Source organism: Sinohyriopsis cumingii, chromosome 9 (genome assembly GCF_028554795.1).
Source record: "Sinohyriopsis cumingii isolate HCF-2022 chromosome 9, ASM2855479v2, whole genome shotgun sequence".
Taxonomy (NCBI): Eukaryota; Metazoa; Mollusca; class Bivalvia; order Unionida; family Unionidae; genus Sinohyriopsis; species Sinohyriopsis cumingii.
The window spans coordinates 44,671,497-44,690,814 of record NC_142969.1 but is presented as its reverse complement, the minus strand read 5'-3'; the positions used below and the strand labels follow the sequence as shown (position 1 = coordinate 44,690,814).

Below are 19,318 nucleotides of genomic sequence, written 5' to 3'. Positions count from 1 at the left end.
TTATAAAATTTGACAGCTCAAGAGACAAAATCTTAAATTTTGTAAAATCTTTTGACAATTATTTTTGATAATTATTTGAAAGTAGATGAAAACATGTGGGATTATATGGCTGCTTCTGATAATATTTAAGTAGATATTTGCGTCAATATTTCATTTAACATTGACATTCTAATGCCCAAAAAGATTATACTAGACTCCATAACATTATAACAAAATTTTGGTTTTGTGTGTGATATGATGCTTTTTGCGTAGCCCATCTACCTGGATCAACACGAAATGTCTTAAAATGATGCTCGCTATTTTCGTAATGCGTGTCTAACAGTACTGAAATAATAATTCTTTTAATACGGAGAAAGGAAATGAAGAGATGAGATACATCCATTTCTTTTTATCTCCATTTGTATTAAATAACACGCTTTGATACCGAATCAGAAACTCTATCAACTAAGTTATCGAGGCTGTCTTCGGAATTAGTGGAAGGTTTATGAACGTCCTACATATGAAAACAAAATCATGCACAGTGAAGAGAAGTATTGAAACTTGTGACTGAGGGTTGCTAAATATCCGAAAGAGAAGAAAAACAAAGACGCTGATATGTTCGCTTTTAAACTCGGTATTGACAAAATGACATGCGTCAGCCGGGAATCGAACCCGGATCGGCTGCTTGGAAGGCAACCATGCTAACCTTTACACCACCGACGCGCTGATGATACTCTATTCTCGTCACTTAGGTAATAGGTCATGCATAACGTTAATCATTCCTGTGTGAGAGATCAGTGAAGTAACAATATTCGCAAATTATCTGGTGTTATTTGTTTCAGTTTGAATTTATAGATGTTAGAATGTCTTCAGTGTGTGACACATCTGGATTATTTTATTCCTTTATTCATAGTGTTGTTTGTTTTGCTAGAAGAAATTGTATACAATACCAATCGGGAGAACTGAAACAGAAAAAAAATAGAAAAAAAGAAAGATACAAACCATCGCTTTGAAAAGAGATGGAAAAGCGAGGACATTACCATTAACAGAGGGACCTCAGGCAAGATACGTAAACATGTATAATTAGGATCCTATACGGTTTTTGGTTCATGGCAGTTGGACAGTGCAGTGTGTATTAAATGTTTAGTAAATTCAATGAAAGATTATGGTCCATTCATCAAGAATTCATTATCAAATCGACAGCTCAAGAGACAAAATCTTCAATTTCGTATAATCTTTTGATAATTCTTTTTGATAATTATTTGAAAATAGATGAATACATGTGGGATTATATGGCTGCTTCTGAGAATATTTAAGTAGGTGTTTGTGTCAATATTCCATTTAACACTGACATTCTTATGACAAAAAATTGTACTTGATCTCCATCGCATGATAACAAATTTTTGTTGTTGTTGTGTCATTTGATAATGCTTGTTGCGTAGCCCATCTACCTGGACCAACAAGATATCTCTTAAAATGATGGTCGCTATTCTCATAATGCGTGTCTAAACATAGTAATAAATTAATGACTCTTTTAATACGGAGAAATGAAATGAAGACATGAGATACATCCATTTCTTTTCGTCTCCATTTGTATTAAATAACTCCATCTCATTACAAGCAGTCTTAAAAACATCGTGTAGTCATCGTTATAGGTCTATTGATATGTAAAACACATTTTAGTTGTCTTGTGAATATCTGTACTGGATTCAGAGTAAAATACTTCAATGACATGAACATGGGTATTATTTTCTTTTTTCTATCTGCAAACGTAGCATCAACAAACCATATACATGGTTGCTGAAAAAGGACAACAGGTGGCAGAACGGCATCGATTCTCTTGCTTGTTCCAATAAATATGTGGACTCTTTATGAAAAAAGTTCTCTGGTTAGTCAAGTGATTGATTCTCTAAAAAAAATGGCACTGACAGTTGACTAACTGAATTAATTTAAAGTTGGGTAGGTTGGTTGATGCAAAAATTATTTGTTGGATTTGATATTACATGGCTTTATGATTAGCAGACTCCTGATCAATGTATCGCATTAGGCTTTTAATTTTTCAAAAAGGCATGCCTATCAATGAAGAGATGTGGTTATTTTGTAAGTCCTGCGGCGAGCTGTCAGGATTTAGACAGTGTGATTTACGTGCGAGACTGAAAAGTTGAAATTCATTGTGATTTAGCCGGTTTGCAATTGTTCTTTCTTTTGGACTAATTTGACGAAGCATAATTTTGATTTGGAATGTTTTGTTTCTCATACAAAATGAGAGCAAAGACAACATTCAAATAAAAATATAAGCAAACATTTTGTTTAGTTATTAACTTGAGTTTTTAATATATAGCTATAAAAATGTATAGATTTCCTATTCAACTGATTTTAAAAGTAGAGTCGGTAGATTGTTTTCTTTTGACATGACATATATTATAATGAACTATCTATTTATGTATATAAACGCTTCAAGGACTGGGCAAAACCGGCTGAAATAGATGCGTCAATCAGTTTCCAAAATTAGTTTTCTTATTTTGCCCAGGGGAAAAAGTTCATTGATCGGCAAAGAAAAACATGGACGGTCAGCCGGACGGAAACACATGTATTTGTTTTTCCTTGGGTTTGTTCCCATTGACCTATGTTAGGAAATATTTTCTGTAATGTCATTTTCAAAATATTATTGTCTTTACTATGGCGAAGAAAGTGAAAGTTGTTTGGATATAACACGAGGTAATTAGTTTCCAGAGAGGCCGCCGTTCGGAGCTTGCCTGAGTAAACATCCAACCCGGTACCCTTTTTGATACCGAATCAGAAGCTCTTCCAACTAAGCATCGCGGCCATCTTTGCAATTAGCGGAAGATTTATGAACGTCATACATATGCAAAAAATAATGATGCACAGCGAAGAAAAGTATTGAATCTTGTGACCGAGGGTTGCTCAAAAATCTCCAGCAGGAGATATGGTCGCTTTAAGTAGGGCAGTGACAAAAAGCGATGTTTCAGCCAGGAATCGAACCCGGATCGACTGCTTGGAATTGCCATCACTTAGGGGACATGTCATGCATAATGCTTGTCTATGATGTGTAAGAGACATCCATGTTAGATAGACTGTCTCGTTGTATTCACTACTGACGTTGTTGTTGCAAAGTTTGACGCCATTTTCAGCACAAGATAGGCTATACATGGCGGCCAGTATAAATGGTGGAGGAAGAATCCAGGAAAGCCCTGGAAAGAACCACCGACCCACGAGAACCTACCGGCAAGCTTCCTCTCATCCCAACATTGGCCGAACCCGAGACTCGAAAGCATGCCGACAGAGGTGAGATGGCAGTGATCCGTAACGGTGAGCGCTTTAGACCACTGGGAAGTTCGGAGGGTGTGGTGTTTGGCCCTTCACTACGGACAGTTTCGTGAATGTTATGTAAAGACGAAATACAAAAAATACAACATTAATTAATAGGAGAACGAATCGATGCATTTACTTTAGGAAAAGAAAGTAAACCAAAGCGTATGTGCATGAAATATGAGGAAAGCTTTTCACATATGTGTCAAAATATGTGAAAATTATTCTCGAATATATGGTAATTACTGTAAAGGACTAAGACACATTATGAAGAAGGAACATAGAAATCAGAAGAAAGAAAGAATATATAAAGACGTGTTTCGAAAAGAGATGTAAAAGTGAAAGCAATTGAGGCAGATAAAGCAACAAGTGTTAAAATATATGATCATCATCTGACAGTTGTTGGTTACATGACCGCCGTCCCGAAGGTGGCCTGAGTGAATATCGAACCGGTCACCCTTGGATAACGAATCGGATACTCTACCAACTAAGCTATCGTGCCTGTCTTCGGAATTAGTGCAATGCTTATGGCCGTCCTACATATGAAATCAAAATCATGCACAGTGAAGAGAAGTATTGAAACTTGTGACTGAGGGTTGCTAGATATCCAAAAGAGAAATAAAACAAAGACGCTGATATGTTCTCTTTTATGCTCGTTATTAAAAAATGACATGCGTCAGCCGGGAATCGAACCCGGATCGGCTGCTTGGAAGGCAACCATGCTTTTTTTTTTCTTTCTTTATTTAAAAAACGTTTTGTACAGTATATATGTTAAAAGTATACAGTCAGTATTTACATAGGAGTTTGTAATTCTATATTACAAAATAATGGTTCTACAATAGTATTTTGTAATGCTATATTACAAAACAATGATTCTACAAAAGTATTTTGTTAAGCTATATTACAGAACAATGATTCTGAAATTATATTTTGTAATGCTATAGTACAAAACAATGATTCTACAATGTAATAAACAGTTTATCCTCTTCCATTATCATTAAAGGATTATCTTTAACAAAATATTTCGTTATCAAAGTCTGATTTTTGTCTTTGTAATGTTGATACGCATAGAATATATATTTTCTAGTCAAATATTGGAACAATCTTTCGATGTCTATTTGTTTCCCTAATAACGACATAATGTTTCTTCTTTTGTAAATGCACAATCGAGCAATGCTCAGAATGTAGTTCAAAAAATAACTATTTACTGATTTTGTTTCTTTGTTATATCCTATCATGAGCATTTGTTCAAAAGAAGTGCTATTGAGAACACCAACTCTACAGTCTTTAAAAAGAATCTCAACTATATATACAATATAATTCTTAAAAGAGCTTAATTCAGGACATTTCAAAAACATGTGAAATAAATCCTCTGTTTCCAACTGGCACACTGGACATAAGTCATTATCAATTTTGCCATAGTATTTTAGTCTCTCTTTTGTAAATATTCGATTGTGCATTATTCTGTAATCCAAATCTATACAATCTGTGGTCTTGAAAGGTAGATGTATCAATTTCCAGTATTTATGCTTTTCCAAACTAAATATCTTACTCCAAAAGGAAACAGAAGCTGGTTCTTTAAAAATCAACGTACATAAAAGCTTGTAAAATAGTTGTGTTGTACATAAACAGAGGTCATATAATTTTGTATCAACTCTGAGAAACATATTATTTCTCCCATTGGTTACAGTGGGTTTTGACTCTGTTGCAACAATATTTCTCCAGCCTAATGGTATACTTTCTATTATGCAATTATAATCTTTTTTATCTTATCTGTTTTGATCTCAGAATTTGATTTGTATATCATTTCTTGAATAGCTCTATAAGGTAGTATTCCAGGTACAAATTCATATGTAATATCCTGAACACGAACAATTCCTGCTTCTATAAATTCTGCGAAAAACAACGTTTTACCAGCACATGTAATATTAGGATTTAAAAAGAGAGGTTGTTCAAAAACATTCCTCACATCAATATTTGTATCGATATTATTTCTAAGTTTTTCCCATGCATGAAACATTTCTCTGTAAAATATAGGTAGGGTATTCAACTGTTGCTTATTTAAAGACATGAGAAACAACTCTTTGGTCAACCTCATGTTCAGGACAGTAGATAAAAAGTGATCAAAGATATTTTTCCACATAGCATGGCAATTCACATCAAAGTATCTTTTTAAAAATTTTAGTCTGAATGCATACATTTTCATCTTTATATCAGTTAACTGTAGTCCGCCATTTCGCTTATCACCAATTATTGTATAATAGTGAACCAAATGGGACTTTCCTGACCAGATAAATCTGAGAAATAATTGCTTCAATTCATCAGCAATCATATCAGGAAGAGGCTGAACTGACACTATGTACAATACTCTAGAAACTAATAAGTTATTAACAACTGTTACTTTTCCTTGTATTGTCAAATATCTCTGTGACCACAGTTGCAATAAGTTTTTAATTTTAGACAATCTATCATTCCAGTTCAGTTGCTCACATAACTTTGCACATTTTCCAACATAAGCTCCCAAAATTAAGATGACTTGATCACACATTTGAATTTGTAATTGTTTGCAATAATCATCAGTAAGTTTACCAGATCCAATACACAGAAGTTCTGTCTTTTCCTTGTTCACCTTTGCACCAGATCCTTTACAATACAAGTCAAGTACATTAAAAGATTGATTAATGGATTGTGTGTCCGCTAATGTCAAGGTTGTATCATCTGCATGTTGAAAAACTTTACTTGTATTACTAGACAGTGGGAGTGGAATACCTTTGATAGTGGGATTTGCTTTGATAGCGAGTCCTAAGGGTTCTGCTGCTAATACATATAACATTGCTGATATAGGACAACCTTGTCTGACTGAATTTTTAATTAAAAAGGGTTTCGTTAGATGACCATTGCATTTAACACTACTTTTAATTTCATTATAAAATATCTTTATCCACTGAATAAAATTGTCACCAAAACCGAACTTTCGTAAAACAGAAATCAAATATGAGTGGCAAACTCTGTCAAACGCTTTTTCTTGATCAATTTTTAAGATATATCCCTCAAGATTGTCTCTCTCAACCATATCTATAATATCTCTTACAGTGACTATAGTATCAGCAATATCTCTCCCAACTATACAACATGTCTGAGTTTGAGAAATAATTTTGGGTAATACCATTTTTAAACGTGTAGACAAAATTCTTGCCAAAATTTTATAATCTACATTAAGTAAACTGATAGGACGCCAATTTTGCAATCTTCTATTATCCCCCTTATTTTTATAAATAAGTGATATAACCCCAAATCTCATTGATCTCGACATAATATTGTCATTCTTAACACTCTGAAAGATGTGCAACAGAATATCATATATACAATTATAAAATTTACAATACCACCCTACTGTCAATCCGTCCGGGCCGGGGCTTTTATTTTTAGCCATCCCTTTTATAGCTGTATGTATTTCATCAACTGTTATTATGGCATCACACATATCTTTATCCTCATCAGATACAGAACAATTTACAAAATTTAAAAGTGAATCAGTACAATTATCATCAACAGTTACCGAAGAATATAAATGACTATAAAACTGATGTATTTCATCTAAGATTCCGCTTGTATTTGAAATAATTACACCATCATCATCAATCAATTCATTGATTACATTTTTGTTGTGTCGATATTTCTCAAGATTCAGAAAGTATTTAGTATTTCTATCGCTTTCAATTGCCCATTTCGCCTTAGATCTCAATATAGCACCCCGACAAAAATCAGTTTCATAGTCACTTAGCTGATGTTTTAGTTCTTCATATTTGTTAATGTCATATGATTCTTTATTTGCGACTTTTTCTGAAAATGATTTTAATTTATTTTGCAATGTAAAGTATTCTTGTAATCTTTCCTTATTTCTTCTTGTACAGTATACTTGGGAAAATTTTTTAATTTTGTATTTTACATTATCCCACCAAATGAGTGGTTCACTGAAATACATTTCGTCAGTTTTTCCCTCGGTAAGAATTGATTTCACTCTTTGTACATATTTTTCCTCAAAAAGAACATTGTTATTTAGTATCCATAATCCGGGCCCTGTTTCCACTTTGCAGGTATTTAGTTTAAGGTATACAAAAGAATGATCACTAAAAGATGTATCTGCATAATAAATATTTTGCACATTGGAGTGCAATTTTGAGGAAATCAAAAAATAATCTATTCTACTCTGCTTCATTTCGCCTAGTACAACTTGTTTTCTGGAGAAACTACGAGTACTAGGATTTCGTGATCTCCATAAATCGGTAATATTCCTATCATGAATAATTTTATAAAGTTCACGCACTGCTACATCATCAATATGTAAGGCTTTGTTATGTCGATCAATACCTGCTAAAGTTGTATTAAAATCACCAGCCAGGATAGTGCTATCACTAGTACTGTTATGTAAATATGTATTTAGCTTCATGAAAAAGTTAAACCTTTCCTTCACAACATTTGGAGCATAAATATTGATTAAATCAATCACTTTATCATCAATAGCTATTTTAAGATGTAAAATCCTACCCTTTTCAATCATTTCTTGTGTCACCTGATTTCTCAATTCTCTCACTACTAAAACAGCAACACCTGCCCTCCTATTGTCTGCATTACTATAAAATATGTCACCATTCCAAATCTCATTTTCTCTAATACTTTCAGCAAACTCATCATCCCAAAAGGTTTCTTGCAATAATAAAATATGTCCTCTTTTCTCTTTAAATATTTCTAAAACAGACTTTAGTTTATTCAAATTACGCAAGCCATTTACATTTAGAGATACAATATTTAAAGCCATGATTATGATGAGTGTATTGAAAGTATTAAAAAATGTTGAGTGTTTGATCATTTCTTAATAGGTGTTCGTCGCATGCTTTTCATTTTCAGGTTAGGTACTGGATTAAACCTTCTCCTTCTCCTTTGTACTACCTTGAAATTTTCGATATTAGTACCGTTTTCTTGACATGTACGTGATTCGTTTGATCTTTCAACAACGTCTGCAGCCATCTTCCTGTCATCATCTGAATCTGTCCCCGATCCATCTCCAATTGTATGATTGTTGTTTACTTCCTCCTCAGATTCTATTTCTACATTGGTCATATCAACTCCACTTCTTTCTTTTTCTTCCCCACTTTCTCCACTCTCGTTATCTTGTTTTGCATTCTCAATTTCTTCTTTATCATCTTCGTCACTCGGTAACTCCAATATGTCTTCCCTCGTATCATCATCAACTTGCGAATGAATCCCTGCAATGGCCTCTCTGTAACACATACATGTTTGCGCGTCTTTGTGGCATTTGTCGCATATCCTGCATGTACACATAAGAGGAAAACTTCCACAACTGTCACATCTTTGCCTTGTGCAATTTTTTGCTACATGACCTTGCTCCCCACACTTGTAGCATACAAAATCAGGGCAGTCTTTTATAACATGTCCCGGATCTAGACATCTAGAACATACCTTAACTTGGTTATCGTGTAATACTCTAAAGTATTGCTGACCATTGACAGTCTGAAATTTCAGACTGTAAGGCAAGGATTTTACCTGCTGTGGAAATTTACATTTGACATAACGAGTCCCATCAGCCACACTAGTCCCAGGATAATATCTGCGTTGAATGGGAGAAAGAAGTTCTACTCCGTATTCACCGAGCTTCATACTTATATCATCATCGGTGATGTATGCTGGTAAATGAAGAATTGACACAATAATAGTGTCTGAATATAAGAGAGTACAATCAAAGTGTTCACTTCCAATATCAATTCCACACAAGGTATTATATGTTACTTCCTTGCTCGGTAGTGTGACCTCATACAAATTTGCACCTTTGGGCACAACTGCATAGACCGACATATCTCCGGTTAATTCTTCTACACTTCTAACAATATCACTTGCCTTTATTTTCTTCACATCCTTTACATCAATCACCACGGTACATTCTTTCCCAAAACGACGAGAAGCTCCTGTCTGTCTATCGATGTTACTCGACATGCCATTCTTATTGTTAGCTATTCCACTGGTGTCATTAGAATTTGAGTCCGCTCCCTGTGCTGCACGTGCAGCACGACCAGGCTTTGAATTCATTGTCACAGAAAATAGTATTTTGTGTGGTGGATAAAGTTATCCACACACACAAAATATATCTAACTTCTATATGAATGCGATCACACGAATCTAATAAACGTACCTGTAACAACTTAAAACAGAAAAAATGTCTATTAAAGGAATAAAACTTGAAAATTCACGGAACGATCATCAAACGTGTTTTCCATCTGATGTCATAACCGGAAGTCCTGGGCCCGACGTTGCTTAACTTCGGTCTGGATCGGTTGCTTGGAAGGCAACCATGCTAACCTTTACACCACCGACGCGCTGGTTATACTCTATTCTCGTCACTTAGGTGACAGGTCATGTATAATGTTTGTTATTACCGTGACTAATTCAACGTGGCATAGTTTGGATTGATCCATTTATCTTTCCCTTGCAAAATATTCTCAAAGAGAACAGTCAAATAAAAATATTCGCAAAAATATTTGATGTTATTTGTGTCAGTTTTAATATATAGATGTTAGAGTGTCTTCATTGTGTGATCCGTCTGGATTATTTTATTTCTTTATTCATAGTGCTGTTTTGTTTGCTAGAAGAAATTGTATACCATACCAATCGGGAGATCTGAACTAGGAAGAAATAGAGAAAAAGAAAGATACAAACAATCGCTTTGAAAAGAGATGGAAAAGTGAGGACATTACTAGCAACAGGAGAACCTCAAGCAAGAAATATAAACATGTATCGTTTGGATCCTATAAGGTTAATGGTTAATGGCAGGTTGACAGTGCATTTTGTATTAAATGTTTAATAAATTCATTGAAAGGTTATGGTCCAGGCATCCATAATTCATTATAAAATTTGACAGCTCAAGAGACAAAATCTTAAATTTTGTAAAATCTTTTGATAATTATTTTTGATAATTATTTGAAAGTAGATGAAAACATGTGGGATTATATGGCTGCTTCTGATAATATTTAAGTAGATATTTGCGTCAATATTTCATTTAACATTGACATTCTAATGCCCAAAAAAATTATACTAGACTCCATAACATTATAACAAAATTTTGGTTTTGTGTGTGATATGATGTTTTTGCGTAGCCCATCTACCTGGATCAACACGAAATGTCTTAAAATGATGCTCGCTATTGTCGTAATGCGTGTCTAATCACAGTACGAAAATAATAATTCTTTTAATACGGAGAAAGGAAATGAAGAGATGAGATACATCCATTTCTTTTTATCTCCATTTGTATTAAATAACACGCTTTGATACCGAATCAGAAACTCTATCAACTAAGTTATCGTGGCTGTCTTCGGAATTAGTGGAAGGTTTATGAACGTCCTACATATGAAAACAAAATCATGCACAGTGAAGAGAAGTATTGAAACTTGTGACTGAGGGTTGCTAAATATCCGAAAGAGAAGAAAAACAAAGTTCGCTTTTAAACTCGGTATTGACAAAATGACATGCGTCAGCCGGGAATCGAACCCGGATCGGCTGCTTGGAAGGCAACCATGCTAACCTTTACACCACCGACGCGCTGATGATACTCTATTCTCGTCACTTAGGTAATAGGTCATGCATAACGTTAATCATTCCTGTGTGAGAGATCAGTGAAGTAACAATATTCGCAAATTATCTGGTGTTATTTGTTTCAGTTTGAATTTATAGATGTTAGAATGTCTTCAGTGTGTGACACATCTGGATTATTTTATTCCTTTATTCATAGTGTTGTTTGTTTTGCTAGAAGAAATTGTATACAATACCAATCGGGAGAGCTGAAACAGAAAAAATATAGAAAAAAAGAAAGATACAAACCATCGCTTTGAAAAGAGATGGAAAAGCGAGGACATTACCATTAACAGAGGGACCTCAGGCAAGATACGTAAACATGTATAATTAGGATCCTATACGGTTGTTGGTTCATGGCAGTTGGACAGTGCAGTGTGTATTAAATGTTTAGTAAATTCAATGAAAGATTATGGTCCATTCATCCAGAATTCATTATCAAATCGACAGCTCAAGAGACAAAATCTTCAATTTCGTATAATCTTTTGATAATTCTTTTTGATAATTATTTGAAAATAGATGAATACATGTGGGATTATATGGCTGCGTCTGAGAATATTTAAGTAGGTGTTTGTGTCAATATTCCATTTAACACTGACATTCTTATGACAAAAAATTATACTTGATCTCCATCGCATGATAACAAATTTTTTTGTTGTTGTGTCATTTGATAATGCTTGTTGCGTAGCCCATCTACCTGGACCAACAAGATATCTCTTAAAATGATGGTCGCTATTCTCATAATGCGTGTCTAAACATAGTAATAAATTAATGACTCTTTTAATACGGAGAAATGAAATGAAGACATGAGATACATCCATTTCTTTTCGTCTCCATTTGTATTAAATAACTCCATCTCATTACAAGCAGTCTTAAAAACATCGTGTAGTCATCGCTATAGGTCTATTGATATGTAAAATACATTTTAGTTGTCTTGTGCATATCTGTACTGGATTCAGAGTAAAATACTTCAATGACATGAATATGGGTATTATTTTCTTTTTTCTATCTGCAAACGTAGCATCAACAAACCATATACATGGTTGCTGAAAAAGGACAACAGGTGGCAGAACGGCATCGATTCTCTTGCTTGTTCCAATAAATATGTGGACTCTTTATGAAAAAAGTTCTCTGGTTAGTCAAGTGATTGATTCTCTAATAAAAATGGCACTGACAGTTGACTAACTGAATTAATTTAAAGTTGGATAGGTTGGTTGATGCAAGAATTATTTGTTGGATTTGATATTACATGGCTTTATGATTAGCAGACTCCTGATCAATGTATCGCATTAGGCTTTTTATTTTCAAAAAGGCATGCCTATCAATGAAGAGATGTGGTTATTTTGTAAGTCCTGCGGCGAGCTGTCAGGATTTAGACAGTGTGATTTACGTGCGAGACTGAAAAGTTGAAATTCGTTGTGATTTAGCCGGTTTGCAATTGTTCTTTCTTTTGGACTAATTTGACGAAGCATAATTTTGATTTGAAATGTTTTGTTTCTCATACAAAATGAGAGCAAAGACAACATTCAAATAAAAATATAAGCAAACATTTTGTTTAGTTATTAACTTGAGTTTTTAATATATAGCTATAAAAATGTATAGATTTCCTATTCAACTGATTTTAAAAGTAGAGTCGGTAGATTGTTTTCTTTTGATATGACATATATTATAATGAACTATCTATTTATGTATATAAACGGTTCAAGGACTGGGCAAAACCGGCTGAAATAGATGCGTCAATCAGTTTCCGAAATTAGTTTTCTTATTTTACCCAGGGGAAAATGTTCATTGATCGGCAAAGAAAAACATGGAAGGTCATCCGGACGGAAACACATGTATCTGTTTTTCCTTGGGTTTGTTCCCATTTATCTATGTTAGGAAATATTTTCTGTAATGTCATTTTCAAAATATTATTGTCTTTACTATGGCGAGGAAAGTGAAAGTTGTTTGGATTTAGCACGAGGTAATTAGTTCCCAGAGAGGCCGCCGTTAGGAGCTTGCCTGAGTAAATATCCAACCCGGTACCCTTTTTGATACCGAATCAGAAGCTCTTCCAACTAAGCATCGCGGCTATCTTTGGAATTAGCGGAAGATTTATGAACGTCATACATATCCAAAAAATAATGATGCACAGCGAAGAAAAGTATTGAATCTTGTGACTGAGGGTTGCTCAAAAATCTCCAACAGGAGATATGTTCGCTTTTAAGTAGGGCAGTGACAAAAAGCGATGTTTCAGCCAGGAATCGAACCCGGATCGACTGCTTGGAATTGCCTTCACTTAGGGGACATGTCATGCATAATGCTTGTCTGTGATGTGTAAGAGACATCCATGTTAGATAGACTATCTCGTTGTATTCACTACTGACGTTGTTGTTGCAAAGTTTGACGCCATTTTCAGCACAAGATAGGCTATACATGGCGGCCAGTATAAATGGTGGAGGAAGAATCCAGGAAAGCCCTGGAAAGAACCACCGACCCACGAGAACCTACCGGCAAGCTTCCTCTCATCCCAACATTGGCCGAACCCGAGACTCGAAACCATGCCGACAGAGGTGAGATGGCAGTGATCCGTAACGGTGAGCGCTTTAGACCACTGGGAAGTTCGGAGGGTGTGGTGTTTGGCCCTTCACTAAAGACAGTTTCGTGAATGTTATGTAAAGACGAAATACAAAAAATACAACATTAATTAATAGGAGAACGAATCGATGCATTTACTTTAGGAAAAGAAAGTAAACCAAAGCGTATGTGCATGAAATATGAGGAAAGCTTTTCACATATGTGTCAAAATATGTGAAAATTATTCTCGAATATATGGTAATTACTGTAAAGGACTAAGACACATTATGAAGAAGGAACATAGAAATCAGAAGAAAGAAAGAATATATAAAGACGTGTTTCGAAAAGAGATGTAAAAGTGAAAGCAATTGAGGCAGATAAAGCAACAAGTGTTAAAATATATGATCATCATCTGACAGTTGTTGGTTACATGACCGCCGTCCCGAAGGTGGCCTGAGTGAATATCGAACCGGTCACCCTTGGATAACGAATCGGATACTCTACCAACTAAGCTATCGTGCCTGTCTTCGGAATTAGTGCAATGCTTATGGCCGTCCTACATATGAAATCAAAATCATGCACAGTGAAGAGAAGTATTGAAACTTGTGACTGAGGGTTGCTAAATATCCGAAAGAGAAATAAAACAAAGACGCTGATATGTTCTCTTTTATGCTCGTTATTAAAAAATGACATGCGTCAGCCGGGAATCGAACTAGGATCGGCTGCTTGGAAGGCAACCATGCTTTTTTTTTCTTTCTTTATTTAAAAACGTTTTGTACAGTATATAAGTTAAAAGTATACAGTCAGTATTTACGTAGGAGTTTGTAATTCTATATTACAAAATAATGGTTCTACAATAGTATTTTGTAATGCTATATTACAAAACAATGATTCTACAAAAGTATTTTGTTAAGCTATATTACAGAACAATGATTCTAAAATTATATTTTGTAATGCTATAGTACAAAACAATGATTCTACAATGTAATAAACAGTTTATCCTCTTCCATTCTCATTAAAGGATTATCTTTAACAAAATATTTCGTTATCAAAGTCTGATTTTTGTCTTTGTAATGTTGATACGCATAGAATATATATTTTCTAGTCAAATATTGGAACAATCTTTCGATGTCTATTTGTTTCCCTAATAACGACATAATGTTTCTTCTTTTGTAAATGCACAATCGAGCAATGCTCAGAATGTAGTTCAAAAAATAACTATTTACTGATTTTGTTTCTTTGTTATATCCTATCATGAGCATTTGTTCAAAAGAAGTGCTATTGAGAACACCAACTCTACAGTCTTTAAAAAGAATCTCAACTATATATACAATATAATTCTTAAAAGAGCTTAATTCAGGACATTTCAAAAACATGTGAAATAAATCCTCTGTTTCCAACTGGCACACTGGACATAAGTCATTATCAATTTTGCCATAGTATTTTAGTCTCTCTTTGTAAATATTCGATTGTGCATTATTCTGTAATCCAAATCTATACAATCTGGGGTCTTGAAAGGTAGATGTATCAATTTCCAGTATTTATGCTTTTCCAAACTAAATATCTTACTCCAAAAGGAAACAGAAGCTGGTTCTTTAAAAATCAACGTACATAAAAACTTGTAAAATAGTTGTGTTGTACATAAACAGAGGTCATATAATTTTGTATCAACTCTGAGAAACATATTATTTCTCCCATTGGTTACAGTGGGTTTTGACTCTGTTGCAACAATATTTCTCCAGCCTTATGGTATACTTTCTATTATGCAATTATAATCTTTTTTTTATCTTATCTGTTTTGATCTCAGAATTTGATTTGTATATCATTTCTTGAATAGCTCTATAAGGTAGTATTCCAGGTACAAATTCATATGTAATATCCTGAACACGAACAATTCCTGCTTCTATAAATTCTGCGAAAAACAACGTTTTACCAGCACATGTAATATTAGGATTTAAAAAGAGAGGTTGTTCAAAAACATTCCTCACATCAATATTTGTATCGATATTATTTCTAAGTTTTTCCCATGCATGAAACATTTCTCTGTAAAATATAGGTAGGGTATTCAATTGTTGCTTATTTAAAGACATGAGAAACAACTCTTTGGTCAACCTCATGTTCAGGACAGTAGATAAAAAGTGATCAAAGATATTTTTCCACATAGCATGGCAATTCACATCAAAGTATCTTTTTAAAAATTTTAGTCTGAATGCATACATTTTCATCTTTATATCAGTTAACTGTAGTCCGCCATTTCGCTTATCACCAATTATTGTATAATAGTGAACCAAATGGGACTTTCCTGACCAGATAAATCTGAGAAATAATTGCTTCAATTCATCAGCAATCATATCAGGAAGAGGCTGAACTGACACTATGTACAATACTCTAGAAACTAATAAGTTATTAACAACTGTTACTTTTCCTTGTATTGTCAAATATCTCTGTGACCACAGTTGCAATAAGTTTTTAATTTTAGACAATCTATCATTCCAGTTCAGTTGCTCACATAACTTTGCACATTTTCCAACATAAGCTCCCAAAATTAAGATGACTTGATCACACATTTGAATTTGTAATTGTTTGCAATAATCATCAGTAAGTTTACCAGATCCAATACACAGAAGTTCTGTCTTTTCCTTGTTCACCTTTGCACCAGATCCTTTACAATACAAGTCAAGTACATTAAAAGATTGATTAATGGATTGTGTGTCCGCTAATGTCAAGGTTGTATCATCTGCATGTTGAAAAACTTTACTTGTATTACTAGACAGTGGGAGTGGAATACCTTTGATAGTGGGATTTGCTTTGATAGCGAGTCCTAAGGGTTCTGCTGCTAATACATATAACATTGCTGATATAGGACAACCTTGTCTGACTGAATTTTTAATTAAAAAGGGTTTCGTTAGATGACCATTGCATTTAACACTACTTTTAATTTCATTATAAAATATCTTTATCCACTGAATAAAATTGTCACCAAAACCGAACTTTCGTAAAACAGAAATCAAATGTGAGTGGCAACCTCTGTCAAACGCTTTTTCTTGATCAATTTTTAAGATATATCCCTCAAGATTGTCTCTCTCAACCATATCTATAATATCTCTTACAGTGACTATAGTATCAGCAATATCTCTCCCAACTATACAACATGTCTGAGTTTGAGAAATAATTTTGGGTAATACCATTTTTAAACGTGTAGACAAAATTCTTGCCAAAATTTTATAATCTACATTAAGTAAACTGATAGGACGCCAATTTTGCAATCTTCTATTATCCCCCTTATTTTTATAAATAAGTGATATAACCCCAAATCTCATTGATCTCGACATAATATTGTCATTCTTAACACTCTGAAAGATGTGCAACAGAATATCATATATACAATCATAAAATTTACAATACCACTCTACTGTCAATCCGTCCGGGCCGGGGCTTTTATTTTTAGCCATCCCTTTTATAGCTGTATGTATATCATCAACTGTTATTATGGCATCACACATATCTTTATCCTCATCAGATACAGAACAATTTACAAAATTTAAAAGTGAATCAGTACAATTATCATCAACAGTTACCGAAGAATATAAATGACTATAAAACTGATGTATTTCATCTAAGATTCCGCTTGTATTTGAAATAATTACACCATCATCATCAATCAATTCATTGATTACATTTTTGTTGTGTCGATATTTCTCAAGATTTAGAAAGTATTTAGTATTTCTATCGCTTTCAATTGCCCATTTCGCCTTAGATCTCAATACAGCACCCCGACAAAAATCGGTTTCATAGTCACTTACCTGATGTTTTAGTTATTCATATTTGTTAATGTCATATGATTCTTTATTTGCGACTTTTTCTGAAAATGATTTTAATTTATTTTGCAATGTAAAGTATTCTTGTAATCTTTCCTTATTTGTTCTTGTACAGTAGACTTGGGAAAATTTTTTAATTTTGTATTTTACATTATCCCACCAAATGAGTGGTTCACTAAAATACATTTCGTCAGTTTTTCCCTCGGTAAGAATTGATTTCACTCTTTGTACATATTTTTCCTCAAAAAGAACATTGTTATTTAGTATCCATAATCCGGGCCCTGTTTCCACTTTGCAGGTATTTAGTTTAAGGTATACAAAAGAATGATCACTAAAAGATGTATCTGCATAATAAATATTTTGCACATTGGAATGCAATTTTGAGGAAATCAAAAAATAATCTATTCTACTCTGCTTCATTTCGCCTAGTACAACTTGTTTTCTGGAGAAACTACGAGTACTAGGATTTCGTGATCTCCATAAATCGGTAATATTCCTATCATGAATAATTTTATAAAGTTCACGCACTGCTACATCATCAATATGTAAGGCTTTGTTATGTCGATCAATACCTGCTAAAGTTGTATTAAAATCACCAGCCAGGATAGTGCTATCACTAGTACTGTTATGTAAATATGTATTTAGCTTCATGAAAAAGTTAAACCTTTCCTTCACAACATTTGGAGCATAAATATTGATTAAATCAATCACTTTATCATCAATAGCTATTTTAAGATGTAAAATCCTACCCTTTTCAATCATTTCTTGTGTCACCTGATTTCTCAATTCTCTCACTACTAAAACAGCAACACCTGCCCTCCTATTGTCTGCATTACTATAAAATATGTCACCATTCCAAATCTCATTTTCTCTAATACTTTCAGCAAACTCATCATCCCAAAAGGTTTCTTGCAATAATAAAATATGTCCTCTTTTCTCTTTAAATATTTCTAAAACAGACTTTAGTTTATTCAAATTACGCAAGCCATTTACATTTAGAGATACAATATTTAAAGCCATGATTATGATGAGTGTATTGAAAGTATTAAAAAATGTTGAGTGTTTGATCATTTCTTAATAGGTGTTCGTCGCATGCTATTCATTTTCAGGTTAGGTACTGGATTAAACCTTCTCCTTCTCCTTTGTACTACCTTGAAATTTTCGATATTAGTACCGTTTTCTTGACATGTACGTGATTCGTTTGATCTTTCAACAACGTCTGCAGCCATCTTCCTGTCATCATCTGAATCTGTCCCCGATCCATCTCCAATTGTATGATTGTTGTTTACTTCCTCCTCAGATTCTATTTCTACATTGGTCATATCAACTCCACTTCTTTCTTTTTCTTCCCCACTTTCTCCACTCTCGTTATCTTGTTTTGCATTCTCAATTTCTTCTTTATCATCTTCGTCACTCGGTAACTCCAATATGTCTTCCCTCGTATCATCATCAACTTGCGAATGAATCCCTGCAATGGCCTCTCTGTAACACATACATGTTTGCGCGTCTTTGTGGCATTTGTCGCATATCCTGCATGTACACATAAGAGGAAAACTTCCACAACTGTCACATCTTTGCCTTGTGCAATTTTTTGCTACATGACCTTGCTCCCCACACTTGTAGCATACAAAATCAGGGCAGTCTTTTATAACATGTCCCGGATCTAGACATCTAGAACATACCTTAACTTGGTTATCGTGTAATACTCTAAAGTATTGCTGACCATTGACAGTCTGAAATTTCAGACTGTAAGGCAAGGATTTTACCTGCTGTGGAAATTTACATTTGACATAACGAGTCCCATCAGCCACACTAGTCCCAGGATAATATCTGCTTTGAATGGGAGAAAGAAGTTCTACTCCGTATTCACCGAGCTTCATACTTATATCATCATCGGTGATGTATGCTGGTAAATGAAGAATTGACACAATAATAGTGTCTGAATATAAGAGAGTACAATCAAAGTGTTCACTTCCAATATCAATTCCACACAA

The 19,318-nt window shown here is 34.0% G+C and overlaps 2 non-coding genes across 2 annotated transcripts; both read right to left on the bottom strand.

Annotated features, from left to right (window-relative positions):
* Positions 1-630: 630 nt before the first annotated feature.
* Trnag-ucc (transfer RNA glycine (anticodon UCC)) lies at positions 631-702 on the bottom strand. The gene has a single exon. It is a non-coding gene; the product is annotated as a tRNA-Gly (tRNA).
* Positions 703-10,848: 10,146 nt separating this feature from the next.
* Trnag-ucc (transfer RNA glycine (anticodon UCC)) lies at positions 10,849-10,920 on the bottom strand. Its single transcript has one exon. It is a non-coding gene; the product is annotated as a tRNA-Gly (tRNA).
* Between the last annotated feature and the right edge of the window lie 8,398 nt (positions 10,921-19,318).